General features: G+C 34.3%; 1 long non-coding RNA gene across 1 annotated transcript in view; it reads left to right on the forward strand.

The window, feature by feature from the left end:
- LOC120322894 overlaps positions 1-9,566 on the forward strand; it is a 30,970-nt gene extending 21,404 nt beyond the window's left edge. Inside the window, exons 3-4 of the long non-coding RNA XR_005562847.1 lie at positions 8,898-9,071; positions 9,483-9,566. This is a non-coding gene — a long non-coding RNA (uncharacterized LOC120322894). The remainder of the gene's footprint in view (positions 1-8,897; positions 9,072-9,482) is intronic.
- The last annotated feature ends 202 nt before the right edge of the window (positions 9,567-9,768 follow it).

Consider the following 9,768-nt stretch of genomic DNA (forward strand, 5'->3'; position numbering starts at 1 on the left):
TTCAAGTAATGTGAATTGCTGGGACCAGAGGGTTCTTACAGAACTAAAATTCAAAATATCAGCATCATGTGTGAACTATGCCTTTTTAAAATAAAGTTTTTTCTGCATGTAGTGAAGTCCCTAATGGATTCCTGTCTATAAAAGAGAATCCAAAGAAGGAAATCCAAATTAGAGGTTGGATAGTTTCTCCACAATTCCCTGGAAACCTAGGGCTTTTTTTAAAGTCAAAGAAAGGTTGCTCCAGTTTTCTTTTTGTTCAGATTTTTTACTTTTATGCAGCCAATGTATTTGAGAACAGAAAGCATGACATAATTACAAATTAGGTAGTTATGTGATATGTGATATTTGCAGTCAATACATGTGATCTTGTGAACTTAGTTTGCATATGCATCTTACTGAAGTTATTTTTTCTATTGTCAGATTTATGAATGACCATTTTACATCTACACCTGACTGCTCCTTCTATGTTTGAGGCAATTTCTATGGTACAAGTTTCCATTTGTACTCACCTTTAGAATCACACTGAGAATTGAATACTGAGCTGTAAGGCCTTCATATTTTGAGGTCTTTCCCAAGAAATAAGTTACCATCCCTGAGTATTTAACAATGGGGGGGAAAAGAAGATGAATTACAGAAACACAGATTTAAAAGTAGTAGAAGAGTGCAAAACTTGTTGTGGGTACCTGCTGGCTCTAGAATTACTTTAAGCATTCAGTTACCTGTAGATTGCAGAAACTTTGACTAGGGCTGAACAATATTTTAATAAATCTAGACACCTAACATTTTATATGCCTATAAGCTGTGTGAATATACTCTCTAGGTTCTCCATATGATGCCTGAACAGAATTAAATGTCTAAGAAAAGCATCTGGTCACAGTCAGAAAAAAAAAAAGAAATACAAATTACTTAAATCGGGACAATGGGAAACATGGAGGAGAAATGAATTAATGAGGACCAGTTATAATTTCCTTACATAAGCTTGGCTTCCAGAATAATGTAAATACTCATTGACACACAGTAGTTACTTTTTTTTTTAGTGAAGTAAATGCAAGTGCAGTTGTATGAAGTCAGATTTCTTGAAATCCAAGTATTATCCATCTGTATCTGTTGGTAATTATTTTTAATTTCTTTAGAGGTTAAAATATTTGGTACTTAATTAATGAACAATGAATTTAACAGTCATACTACCATAAGTGATTCTTCAAGGAGTCTACAAAGATCTGTCATAAGCCGAATTTTTGTATACACTTGCACCAGCCCAAATCCTTTGAGAGTCGCACGGGCACCTTAGCCTGGCTTTGGGTCCATCTACCAGCCCAGATCTGCTTCCCAGAGGTATCCTGAGCTACAATACCACACTTTGGATGTTTCTTATCTTATCACCAAGGGGAACATCCCCTTATGTGGTATCTGGCATTCCTGTCTCCAGTCAGTTTACCCCTTTTGCAGTTGGTCATAAATTACTACTGCTGAGAAGTTGCCAGTTTAGTTTCCCTTTCACATGTCTGGAGAAAGACTATGCAAAAGACTATTCAAGAAGCTGCAGTAAAAAAGCCTTTGAAGAAGCAGTTTTTCAGAGATAATTAAATTTATAACAACTTCAGAAACAATACAGTCCTCTGTATTACAAGAATGAAAGAACTTTATACCTATTATCTGAAGTACTACCTCTTCTAAGGGCATATTTAAAAAAACCTATAATAATAATAATAATAAGAAGAAGAAGAAGAAGAAAGAAGAAGAAAGAAGAAGAAAGAAGAAGAAAGAAGAAAGAAGAAGAAAGAAGAAGAAAGAAGAAGAAAGAAGAAAGAAGAAAGAAGAAGAAGAAGAAGAAGAAGAAGAAGAAGAAGAAGAAGAAGAAGAAGAAGAAGAAAGAAGAAGAAAGAAGAAAGAAGAAAGAAGAAGAAGAAGAAGAAGAAGAAGAAGAAGAAGAAGAAGAAGAAGAAGAAGAAGAAGAAATCTTTATTTAAATATAGTCCATTGTAACTAACAGCTGCAAAACCAGGGGGGAATATAATGTCACTAGTCTTTAAAAATAGTTAGATGTTTCTTTTGAATTTGTTGATTTTTGCCACCATGAAAAGCAAATTAATGTTGATATTAATAAGTTAGTAAATAAGATGAAAATTGTTTAAGTTAGAGATAAACTGCATGCTGAGAATAAAAGTATTTTCTTAGGTCGGCTTACAGACCTTTATATGTGGTGCATTTGTTTAGTTAGCATAGCTAGATTCAAAGATTGTGTAGCTGAACTCTTTCCACACTCGACTGCCTGTTTTTCACTAACAACTCATTACATCATCTATTACAAATCTGTTGTGCTTTTTTTCTGAACTAATGTGAAAGACAATCACTAAATCTAACATTTCAGAAAGCAAGCTAGTCTCTTGAAGTACTATAGATGAATTATACTTAGTTTACAGTTTAAATACAAATCAGTATATTCCTCTATATTTCCCCTGACACAAATTTAACCATTCTCCTTTTGATTTAAAACTTTCCATTTAGAGTTTCAATACCCATTAAATTATTTCAAGAAAGTTACTGTAGAATTAGTTATATTGGCTTCTTCTTTTAAGTTTATAAATAGAAGTTTGGTTTCCTGAAGATCTAGTTTTTGCTTTAATATATTTCAGGGAAAAAATGAGAAAGACTAATGTTCTACACCTATGAGTTGCTGGTTTAAATGAAGGATGAATTTATGTCTGTCTTTGAAAAGCCTCAAACTGTGGTGTTGAAAAAAGTATTGTGAACCTCTTGAAAACCAGCACACGTCTGAGATCACTGTAGGTCAATAGCACCTTTTGGGTCACATCAAGATTAGGCTATAGATATTTTAAATACTGGTACTTTTTCATCAATTATATTTTAATGGTCAGACACTGCTGATGCATTTTGTTGCTAGAGGATGAAAAAGTCTATTTTGAAATAGCAACCATGTAATGTTGAAAAGCCTCCCCTAGCACCCTATACATATTCAGACAGCAGGGGACTTTATCAGAGAGGAGTTGAATTAGGCCTAGTTAACTCAGATGAAAGAACTGATCTCTTGAACATGATGAACACAATTTTTGCTACCAGATTTCTCTCAAATACCCCAGTACTCCGCTGATTTAAAGGGGATGTTAAATTAAAGCTATATAGAGCAGGGAGATGATTCCAGCAGAGATGACATTAAAATTAACTTTCTTATAGCAAAGATTGTTGCATAAGAGACTGAGAGGGTGGGGGTTGATGTTTAGTTCTACAATGTAAGCAATATCTCTGAAACTTATGAAGATGATAATAATGTTTCATTAAAGAGTTATAATAATAAGGTAGTCAAAGTTAAAATGAGCCAACTTTACTGCTGCTATAATAAATTACATACTCTTAGAATCACAGTCATTAGGGTTGGAAAAGACCTCTGGGATCATCCTGCCTAAGGTCTTTTTAATTCTTGAAGTAGAACGTCTATGACAGTATGTCATATTTCCTTTTTAAAGTTTGTAAAAGAAGCACCTCTCTTCTCCAGGAAAACAACTGAAACTTGCAGTAGCATCACTCTTGCTGAATTTCTTGGAGCAAGCAAGCATTAGGAGTGAAAGCGGCTCAGGATCCCTTACCCTTCTAACAGGTTTTGGCAATTCAAGATAGTTTATTTGGAATTCAACATGTTTAAGGAAAAAGAAAAATGGGGGGATTGATTCTGGTCTCAATAACACCAGGCAGGTCCTTGGTATCTTTTGGTGTTATGAGAAACAGTTCCTTCTAATCCTAGGGACTTTGTAAACTGAGAGACATCTTTACTCCACAGGGAGGTCTATGTGCAAGTCTCTCAGTTGGGTAGACATATAAGAAATATGCTGGAGTATATTTATCCATATTTGAGTGTTTCTTTCAGGGAAAAGTAGACTCTTGTGGGACATGGTCTCTATGCAATTGTTCTGGTATGGAACCATTATACAACCTCATCTGCTCACTTAGTATACAGAATTAATAAAAAGACAAACAATTTATGTTTAGTTTGGATGTACCTGTAAGTTTCAAACTCCTCTGACTCCAGGATTACCATCCATTTATGGAAAGAACCTTCTTCAGTTCAGAGTGTCACAGAATTACAGACTTACAGAATCATAGAATCAGAGGAGTGATTCTCAACAGAGTGGTTGAGGTTTTAAGAAACCTCTGGAGAACATCCAGTCTAACTGCCCCCTGCTCAAATAGAGTCACCAACACCTGGACCATGTCCAGGTGGCTTTTGAATATCTTGAAGGAGGTAGATTCACAACATCTCTGGACAACATGTTGCAGTGCTTGATCACCCTTACGGTATCTTTATGTTCAGAGGGAACTATCTGTGTTTCATTTTGGGTCCACTGGCTCTGGTTCTGTCACTGGGCACTGGGTTCTGTCACTAGAAACCTTTCATATTTCACTAAAAATACCTGTTTTCTGGAGGGAAAACTGCTTTACATGAAAAAAAAAACAAACGTAAACCTTACAATAGTCTAAGATCTTACTGCTGCATCCACACAAAACTGACACAGTGTTGAGAGAACTTTAGTTACTGCCATAGTAAACATGGATGAAAAAGATCAGAAAAGGATGGGAAGAAATCTTTAAAATCTGACCTCTTCTTTTAGAGTTCACACTACTGATTAATTTCTATGTGGAGTGAGTAAAAATTCGTGAAGAAATCTCCTCTTTAAATCTCAACCCATTTATTTGTGACAAGACTAAACTTTCACTTAGATCATTCTACAAGGAAGCTAACAATTTGCAAATTTTATTGCCTGTACTTTTGCATAACACTTGAATAACCTGTGCATTTAAACTTCCTAATTCAAGGGTCTTTTCATCAACAACCCTATGATTTTCATGCCAACAAATAAAATCAAAAAGACAAAACAAATAATTTTTTTCCATTTCACTTAATATTTGAGCCTTCTATAAATGTGTACGTAGAATTAAGAGCTAAAACAGTTTCTTACTTTATAAATTATCTTTTTTCTTAAATTTACAATTTTTACAATATAAACCTACTTTTAACCTTGAAGTTATAACATCTTACAAAGGAATCTATAACAGATAGCTTAAAGGTTTAGTTGAAGGATGATCCACACAATGAACTCTTCCTTTACTTTCAATGTTGTTGATAAATTCAACAGTGCACCACTACTTACTATTTTAAGATAATACTGTATTTCACCAAATAGAGTGCTAGAAGAGGTTTGAGCTATTATTATTAAAGATGGCGTTTACTGCTTAACACATTATTAATGCTTTAGTTTCATATAGTTCCTTAAACTGTTCTATACAAATGATATGCTAATTCAGTCTTTATTAAATATGCATTCATTAGAGAGAAACATTTTGCGTTTTCTTTCTCAACAGGATGGAGTTTCCCCACTAAGAATGTCTTTAATTTTTTTGTAGAAGTTCTCAAATTAAAATGCATAAGAATCACTGAAAACTCTCACTCTCATTTGTCAGATTAGAACTATAATTTCGGTTATACTTCATTTTGCTCTTTTCACGACACTGTAAGAATGTTACTATCTCTTTCTTCATTTGGAAATTAGAGAAAGGTTTTATGATAGCAGACAGACATTAAAACTTCTGAGAGTTTTTATAGCAATATCTCTGACACAGACATGAATGGTAATACTTCTATTAACACTTCTGTCTGTGTGTGAAGATAAAGAATTTTTCACAGCTTAATGCTGTATAATAATAAACAAAAATCCTTATAATTTAATACTTTATGGTAAGTCCTTGTCATTTTTTTAACCCCAGCTGGTAACTAAGCACCTTGCAGCTGGTTGCTCACTCTTCCCACATTAGGATGGCAGAGAGAAACAGAAGAGTAAAAGTGTGGAAACTCGTTGGTTGAGATATAGGCAGTTTAATAGGAAAGCAAAACAAGGAATTCATTCACTATATCCCGTGGGTAGGTAGGTGTTCCGCCATCCCCACAGGAGAGCAGGGCTCCATCGCGGATAACTGTTACTTAGGAAGAAAAACACTATCACTCAGTGAAAGACCTGGGGCAGAGGTGACCTTGATAAAACCTGCTTCTCACTGGGGAAGATCAACCAAGCATAGGAAAGGCGAGAGTAACTCCAGAGTACAAGGATGGATACCAGGAGATCTTTCAATAAAAGTGATAGTATTTTCAGTGAGACTGTACTATGATGACTACGAAAGTTGAATACTGCTATAAAAAGACTAATGATGACTGTATAGTGTATTTGTATTCAAATAACAATTGTTCTGTTAAATTGACAGTAATTCTTATCTTTATGTATATGATGTCTTCTTTTTTTGCCTGTAACAGAATTTTGAGTGTGACAGTGAGTCTCAAGTGCAGAGAAATCAGTATAAACAAGAAATAACAAAGAAATCAGTTATATCTCTGGGTGTTATATTTGACAGGGGTCCTTACAAAATGAAAAAAAATCAGTTCCCATATTTTAATTTGACGTCTCATCACCAGAGTATGTGGGTGTCATCTGATTGATAGACTCCAAGGATGTTTCTGTTATGTTTCAAAGAATGTTTTACACAAGAATGCTTAGTCAGTTTTTACCATCCTCCCCACTACTCCCATCAAAGATGTTGTACTTGTAGGTACTTTAAACAGTAAGTCCACAAGATAGTTGAGGTTGGAAGGGAACTCCTCACATTAGCTATTGCAATCCCCTGCTCAAGCAGGGCCACCTGTTGACCAGGACTGTGTCCTGTTGTGTATTAATTACCTCCAAGGACTGAGGCTCCACTGCCTCACTGGGCAACCTGTTCTTCTGTTTGACTACTCTCACAGTAAGAAAATTTTCCTGTGTTCTGACAGAATTTTGTATGTGTTAATTTATGCCCATTTCCTCTTGTCCTGTCACAGTGCAGTTCTGAGAAGAGTCTGGGTCCCTCATCTTTTTTCCCTCCTATCAGGCATTTATAACCATTGCTTAGATCAGTCTGAGGCTTCTCTTCTCCAGGTTGAAGAGAAAGTCTCTACAGATGAAGCCAAAAAGATTCCCAGATGAACAGTCCAGCAGGAGGTCAGTAAAGAAAGAGAGGTGCTGTCTTCATTTGAACTGGTAATCAGTTTATGCTTTGATACATATGAATGAAAGATTTCAGCTCTCCAGAGAGATTCTGCTCACTGTAAATATGAATCTCATTATCTCTTTTACTGATTAGGGTTTGGAGAGTTTTTCTTTAAAAAAGGCAGCAGATGCACTCTTCCTCTACAGACGCTGTAAGAAAAGATCAAATGCATATTTTTAAATTGCCTTAAATTAAGATATGCAAACATTGGTCTTTTCCAAAATATCTAAATTGTACAATGGTGTATGCTTTTAATTATAGAGCTTTTATGTGTTTAATTTATTAATCCTTGGAATTTGATATCTGAATATTTTAGGTACAGAATTGATCCATTTCTTTATAAGCAGTCTTCAGTAAACCTTTATAAGCAGAGGTTTACTGAAGACAGTTAAGACCCCTCATTAATGAAATGGTCCTCTTTGCGTATAAAGATATACATCCTTATTTAAAAAATCCAATTTTCATACAAAGTTAATTTACTGTATTATTTATGGACTCCAAACTGATTGATGACTTATATCAGTCAATTAATTATATACTACTGTTTCATCAAATAATCAAAATCACAGCTTAAAAAAAATTGATTTTTGTCGCCCCATATCCTTACAGAAAAGGCTGTTCCAGATTTTAACTGATGGATAGAAAATTATTCTAAATCTATTAATTTACCGACTTATAGATGGTACTTCTTGTGCCAACCCTCTTCTTTATCCCCAGTCTTACTCTGCATGCAGAAGACCTCTCAGTGTACAGTTTCTTACAGAGCATTTCTCTTACATGAGACATTTTCTTTCAGTCTGCAACAAATTCAATTTAAATATGCCTTTTTTCTTGAGCACCAGATTCAAGAACTGAGCATGGTATTTCTTTTTGAAGTCCTATTAGTGGCATTAACGCTTCTCTAAACCTATTGTAATATATCTTCTGATGAATTTCAGTATTGCTTTTGCTTTTCATGACAGTAAACATACCACACTCCTGATTCTCTGCCTAAGATCAGCTATATTGCTAGATCTTTATTCTAAAATAATAGCCATTTTTATTGCAGAAATCATAATTATTTGATATTAAATGCTGTGAAATCTTACTTTATTTTTCTACATTTTTATCAATTAAGAATACAAGGTTTTCTGTAGGTAATAGCCCAGTCTTTTTCTCCTGTGTCAATAGTTCCTGACTTTATTCACTTCTTTTTCATTCTTCTATTCATTGGTTTTTCAAAAATGTTACGAATTCCACATTTTTCACATATATTAACAATTTCTGTAAGCAGACCTAGGTCTTTTAAGCGTGAGAATAAGCTTTCGTTTAGTTTGGTCCTAAGGTTTCTTCAGCCTTATGGATAGGCTTAGTGTTTGTTTCTTCAGTCTTGCTAGTACCTTTGAGGAAGCATAATATATATAAATCAGAATACATTATTCCAATGTAATTCTGGGTCAAAAAATGATCAACAGATATATGTTATCTCTCTGAGCCTATTACATATACTGTTGGCCACATTTTGAGTAAACTAGTGTCCTGAGTAGAGTTTTTTTCACACTTTCTGTAGATTTCATACTGGGATCCGAAAATGCATTATCATCCTGTATTTTCTTCAGTATGTACAGTGAAATTCGAGGGTTATTACCCAGATTTTATTCATTCAAATCTTGGATTTTCTAAATTTCAAGATGTGTCACAACGCCAGCCTTTTCTTGGAGGCAAGAAGTGGAAGACTGGAAGACGAGTCTGAATTTTGTCAAGCCTATTTCATGTTATCAAAGTTCTTATTTAAGTCTCTTAATTGTAGGTTTTCTGATGTCTTTCAGGAGATGTCAAGTGATGTCAAGATGTCAGGTCAAATGATGTCTCATACAAGTTACATGGCTTCTATTTTGTATTACCAAGAAGACAAGTTGTGCTGCAACTGTTTATGAGGTGCTTACTATTACATGTTTTCACAAATTCATAAGATAAACCTAACAGCACTTGGAGTGGAAGAGGTAAGTGCTTAGTTGCTATGGAAGTTCTTTCCATAGTTCTCAACCATTCCCGGACCAGTAAATATCAACATGTCTGGGATTTGAATCTTCACTTAACAAACAGAAGATAGAAATAATCCATTACCTTGCATGCCTAGCCACATTAATTTAAAAGGTTTAAAATGACTGAGTAATGGGAGGGTTTTTATTACCTTTTATAAAAGATTCATAACATTTCCATGATTCAGTGACATCACTGGAACATTACTTCATTAAATTTTAAAATTTTAGCTATGTTTTAACTTTAGAAGATGCTTAGTACTATCAATAATTTGCTGCACTAAACAGAAAATATGCTGTACTATGCTTTGCTGGGAGCGAATAAAACAGATGTTTCACTTGGTTTCTTTTATGCTAACTGGAATTCTGAAGCTTTAATTCTTCATTCAACACCTGGAAGGACTGGAAGAGTTAACAAATCCCATCGATCATGACTTAGACTATGACTGATTCACTTGTGAGTATATCAGTTACTATAATTTATATGTTATTTAAGGATGTTGAAATTTCTGGAATTTTAGGGACTATTGGTTACAATGTTTTTTATCACCCTAATGAAGATCAAAGTTTTCAAGTACTTTTTTTATACAATTGTGACAGAGATGTTTGTGAAGTATTTGAGTATGTGATTATTCAGTCTTTGTAACTTACGTATAAT

This window comes from Pipra filicauda, unplaced genomic scaffold, assembly GCF_003945595.2.
Source record: "Pipra filicauda isolate LSUMZ 115617 unplaced genomic scaffold, ASM394559v2 scaffold166_size2123106_pilon, whole genome shotgun sequence".
Lineage (NCBI taxonomy): Eukaryota > Metazoa > Chordata > Aves > Passeriformes > Pipridae > Pipra > Pipra filicauda.